Raw genomic sequence first — 6,081 nt, 5'->3', positions numbered from 1 at the left:
ATTTGTCTGCCAGGGTGTATTTGCCTCACAGGGTAAACTGTGCCCACCTGCCAGTGCCACATCTCATCTATATTGTGTTGGCACAGTTGATAAGATATAAAAACAAAATTCACTGCAATACTAAATAGTAGTCTTTTGTCTGCCAGGGTGTCTTTGCCACAAACAGTCATATCACATCAACAAACTATTTGGGGGTTACTTACAGTCTATTGCCAATCACATTTAGTGGACAGTCCGCAGTAGTCATATGTGAAAGTATCATGCAGCACTTTCAGTAAGCCATCTTCCCTTAAACAGTCTCTCTCCTCCCGGGGTCATTAGTACTCTCTGAGATGGGATCTCTGCAGTCACCTCCTCCATGAGTACACCTCTTCCCGGGACCCTCTAGGAGGATAGCCTCACTCTAGGAAACTCTTGTCCTGGTCAAGGCCTTTTTCCAACCTTCATAAGGGTCAGCAAGTGTACTACCAGCTTTTCTGGGTGCAGTTCTACCTCTCCCTTGCCTCCAGCCCTGTCCAGGGCCTACACTTGTGGGCTGCATCTACCTGATGTTGGGGGTCTCTGGATTTCATAACCTCAACTACACTATTGCTTCTGCTAACCTGGCTTATATGGTTACAGATTCAAAGCTAAGATTAGTTAATTCTCTTCTCCTTTATCAGAGATCATAAGGCCAAAGACCAAGAGTTCTGCATATTTAATCAGCACTGGATGGAACCCAGGATAAAATAACCTTCAGAAAAGTATTATAGCTATTTTATTACTCTTTTTTTTTCCCATTCCAGTAAGATAGTTAACGTAATTGTAAAAGGAAACTACAACCAGTTTTTGTAAGATTAAATTATTTGACAGTTTCAAGCATTCAAACTGAGTTTAATATAATGTAGCTCACTCACACACCACAGGTTGAACTGGATGGACTGGGGTATTTTTTCAACCTTACCAACTATGTGTAATGTTAGATTATTTTTAGAGGAAAAAAAGGTTTTGGTAAAAGTATTTACCTTTGATTCAGAGTTTTCCCCTCGTTATTTATTTCTACAACTACCGTATTTTCCGGTGTATAAGACGACCCACTAATTTTACTGTATTTCTAACGTTTTTGCCTATACTCACTGTATAGGACGACCCCCCTTCTAAAGCTTCATATTGACTATATGGAAGTTGGAGTCATAGGGCGCTGAGCCAATCACGGTGAGCGATGTATTCTATGAATGAATACAAAGCCTGCTCAGATAAGCAGAGGCTGTAACATCATCAGCCTGCGCCTCTCTGACTTTCAAAGCCATTCCTAGCAGGCTGCTATATGTAGCCTGCTCAGATTGGCAGACGTTGTTACTCCAATATGAGCAGGCTCTGTATTCATTAATAGAATACATCACTGCTACATACAGTATTACCACACATCCGGTGGGCTGACTCACAGCTGGCAGCATTTGATATCCGGCGTATAAGACAACCCCCCCCTTTTTGGCAGTTTTTTTAAGTGTAAAAAGTTGTCTTATACGCGGGAAAATATGGTAGATGTCCTCAGTCTGGTGGCCAGCATCATTCAAACCATCTGAGCCTAGGTTGTCCTAGACCCACCCCAGATTGCGATTGGGCAGTGAAATTAGAAGCAGCACAGTGACATGCCCATCTCTCTGTCACTCAATTTCTCCTTCTATCACCTGATTACATTACAATAGTCAATGTTTATGGACATGTGGCGTCAAAGGATAACAGCTGTCATCGAGAAGAAGCGTCATTCGGCGGTAATCTCCTATAGAGGCAGAACTGTTGCGTTTTTTTTTGGGCAGCGTGGATTTACATTGCGGGACATTTATTAATTTTTTTAATAAAGGACTTGTACCAAGCTGTCTCTTGTATTTTTTTTACCATTATTGACACATTTTTTTTTAAATGGTATGGGTACAATGTACCCCGTTACCAATTCACATAGGGGGGGGGCAGGATGTGGGGGTCCTCTTGTTAAAGGGGGCTTCCAGATTCCAATAAGCCCCCCGCAGACCCCTACAATAACCGGGCAAGGGTTGCGGGGATGAGGCCCTTGTCCCCATCAACATGGGGGCAAGGTGCTTTGGGGGGAGGGGCGCAGAGCCCCCCTGCCTCAAAGCACCATCCCACCATGTTGAGGGCATGTTGCCCGGTATGGTTCAGGAGGGGTGCGCTCTCTTGTCCCCCCTTCTTTTCCTGCGGCTTGCCAGTTTGCGTGCTTGGATAAGGGTCTGGTATGGATTTTAGGGGGACCCCTACGACATTTTTTTTATTTTGGCATTTTTAAACCCAGTACCAGACAAGCAGGTCAACCTGAAAGTAGAGGTAGGCAGCCATATGTTTCAGAGGCCAAACAGAAAAACAGTGACTACAGAAACTTGATTTTCTGCCGTAATAATAACATTTTAAAATAAATACAACTTGAAGATCATGTTTTTTTTATTTTGAACAGATGCCCTTTTTACTGTAGTTTACCTACGAGAAGCATTTATCTTTGTCAAAGCTAAATAATATAGGGTGTGCACATTGGCTTAGTGCAGGACTACAGAGCATAGATGTGGACTGGAGAAAACTGCTTTCACAACTTTCTCTGGGTTTTGGTATTCCTGCATGGGGCTCTGTAGTTTAGAGATTCCATAGTGTCTTGGGTGGGATGGAATCTCCAACCATGTGTCCAGGTTTTGTGGAGGATCAGCAGGGTGTTTGCTCATGTGAGCACAGTCCTTATAATGGAGGCATGGGAATACCTTTAAGGCTCCCAGTTGGAGACTGCTCCACCCCAAAAGAGAGACAGGAGGTCTCTAGGAGTCAGAGGCTTCAGGTGGCACCCAGAGCACGTGTGTGTCTGCAAGAGGCAGTCTTCTCATTGTTTTTCTTGATAAATATGTAAAAGAAACCCAGATTAAAACCAAGCTTAAAGAGGAGTTCCAGTCTGTTATAAAATATAAATTAAAGTCAGCAGCTACAAATGTTTAAAAAAAAGTATATAGATAAATGTCTTATCTTTTGTGCAATAAAAAAATATAAAAACCTGTGCTGTGTCCCAAACCCATGTAAACTCACCAAAGGTGAATAACCTTACTCATGTCTTAAAATGTTTACACTTTTGCAGCCAAAATTGCATAACGCCTACTTTACACAGTATTTGTTACATGTCCTATTCACATAGCACATTCTAGACCTTCCACATTCTGGACTTCTCCGTGTCTAGTAGTTGTGCATCCATATTTCTGAAGTACATTTAGTAGTGTTTAGTCTTAGCAACATTCTAGCAACAAGGCAGGATGGGATGATAACATCTCTGGTAGCTTTCCAGTCAGGTTTCAGGAAGTACATACATGGCCTACAACTATAGCTAGGGCATTATCCAACTCTAGTCAATGTTGCACAGTTTATTTTTATCTGCAAGCACTTTATCTGCATAGACAGTTTTTTGGTAAAGGTGAACTAACCCTTTAACCTCCCTGGCGGTATTCCCGAGCCAGATTCAGGATCGCATTTTAGGATATAGGGAAAGTTACTTACTTTATCCCTGGATCCTGCGATGACTCCCCGCTGTGTGTGTGAGCTGTCATCTTGCTCGATTCACACTGGTGACTGCCGCGTGCCAAGCTCCGTTCCCTGCAAGTGGCGCGCCGCACGATGGCGGAGTTCGGTGGCAAATTCAAAAAATTAACTAGTACCGTATCAAATAATTACAACCCCCCCCCCTTTGTCCCTAATGGTCTGCCCAGTGTCCTGCATGCAGTTTTATATAACAAAAACTGTTCTTTCTGCCTGGAAACTGGAGATTGTCCATAGAAACCAAAAAGTGTCCCTTTACATCAAAAGTGATTTTAGACCAGCTAGAAAACAGTGATAATAAATTAGAATCACTTGCAGAATTGAGCAATAGTAATTTGTGGGGAAATTCGTCATCAAACAATAAAAGTAATGATAGCGAAAATTATGCAACTGAGCAAATTTCAGTGTTTTTGATTTGATTACGTTATTGAATAATTTTTATTATTATTATATTATTATTTGTTATAATTATTTATAGTTATTTATTATATTATAATTTATGATTTTGTGTTTCAAACTTTAACATACTCGGGATGTCTACTTGACTCTTTTTTTAAAAGATTTAAGTGAGTTATTCCTAAGAATTGCAGGCCTACAATATAAAACGCCAAATTTCCATGCAAAATAATGGTACCGCTTTCAGCACCACAAATCTGAAAGAATCATACAACCAGGAGGTTAAAGTACATATAATACATGTGTATAGTAAATGTTACATGTAATCCCTATAGACCTAAACCACAATAAACTTTATGTTACACAAAGTACACAGAATATATAAACTAACTAAATGTAAGGTGCAGAAATGGAAATTAAGCCCTAATTCCTATTAGATAGTAATGCAAACATTTACATGTATATTAGAAGTCAATGCCAAAATACTATTTACCACCAACCATGGGCATCATAAAGTTGATGGTAATTTTGATTTTAGATGATCTGCAAGACATTGCTCAGCTTCCAGCAGCAAGGGAATCATGCAGCTCTATATTCTTTAAATTGTTTTAAACAGAGATGAAATGGAAAGTGAAAATAGAAATGAAGAAAAAAGCCCAGACCAAGATAAAAGGAATTCCAAAATAATTTTCCCACCCCCTGTTCATTTTATTTCAAATGGAAATCATTTTGAATTAAACAGTGTTTCCTTGAAATCCTTTCATTTTAGAAGTGAAAGGCTTCCTTTAAGCTGATTTTTTAGAAGGGAAAGGTGGTTGCACAGTAACAGCCTCAGTCAGTGCCAATAACAACAGGCAATGTGAAAATGGCAATACACTATTTAAAGCCAAGCTTTTAACTAACAACAAAAAGGATGAACTCATTAAAGAACTATATATTTTAAAAAGTTCTCTATTAAAATTAAATGTAGCTGTGTTTGGCGCTGCGATTTGCTCCACTTTGGCTCTGCTTCTTGTTTGGACTTATAGGGTATGTATGGCTCTCACTCTGGTCATTTTCATCTGGTCACTTCCACACCTGAGATCATTGTGTGTGCATAGAGTCTTTTGAGAATATAGCCATGTTTTGAGACATGCATTTGTTTATACTGTAATGTATTAATTATGCATGTATATCTTCCATTGGATTGTACAAAGACATACTGATTGACTCACACCCCTCAGGAAGGCAACGATTTGACGAAACATGTCGGGACAACTTAAGTCAATCTTAGTCGATCATTATTGTTTTTATCTTCAATTTTTCTACTATAAATAAAATATTTATATATTCATATTTTTGTTTGGACTTCTCTGTATGACTTGTTTAAATGGCACCGTTATAATCCCTTTCATGCTTCACAATCCTGTATGTGTACTGTGTTTTTATTTTTTAGAATTTAGCGCCGCAGGGAACGGAGCACGGTGGCACTTGGGCACTGTGTGAATCGAGCGAGGAGACAGCTCGCTCACACAGCGGGGAGACATCGCAGGATCCAGGGGACAAGGTAAGTAACTCCCTGCCTGGATACTGCGATGCGATCCCGAGTCTGGCTTGGGGATACCGCTAATGGTACTGGAATTCCACCCCGAGCCAGACTCGGGATTACCACCAGGGAGGTTAATAAATAAAAAGGCTGGAACTCTGCTTAAAATGTAAGCCATTGCTGCAACTCAGTATACACTTTTACAGTCTCAGGGAACTCCTGCAATCAGAAAGGCAGAAGCACTTAATAACTGCCTGGAAGAAGAGCGGATTCCAGAAAGGGGTGTGATCCCAATCTCTGCCATGCTGAGTGATATCATTGCTAAACCTGGAAACAGCAAACAGCTTTCTTTTTCACTAGACCATTTAAAAGCTACCATTGAACTGATGTCCTAGCTTCTTTTTATTTTCTGTCTGCTGTTTACTTTTTTGTCTGTGTGTGAATAGGAAAGCACAGACCACCTGTGTATTCTTATGCGCCATTGTCTAAATCCATTGCTCTTACATTCCTGCAATTATTTGCCACTAAACAGGAATCTGTGAAGATGCAGTCTGAAATCTGTGCAGAATATTTAGATATATTTTCATAATTGTTCTCCT

Source organism: Rana temporaria, chromosome 2 (assembly GCF_905171775.1).
Source record: "Rana temporaria chromosome 2, aRanTem1.1, whole genome shotgun sequence".
In the NCBI taxonomy this organism is placed as follows: domain Eukaryota; kingdom Metazoa; phylum Chordata; class Amphibia; order Anura; family Ranidae; genus Rana; species Rana temporaria.
The sequence above is the reverse complement of the archived record's forward strand: the minus strand, read 5'-3'. Positions refer to the sequence as shown.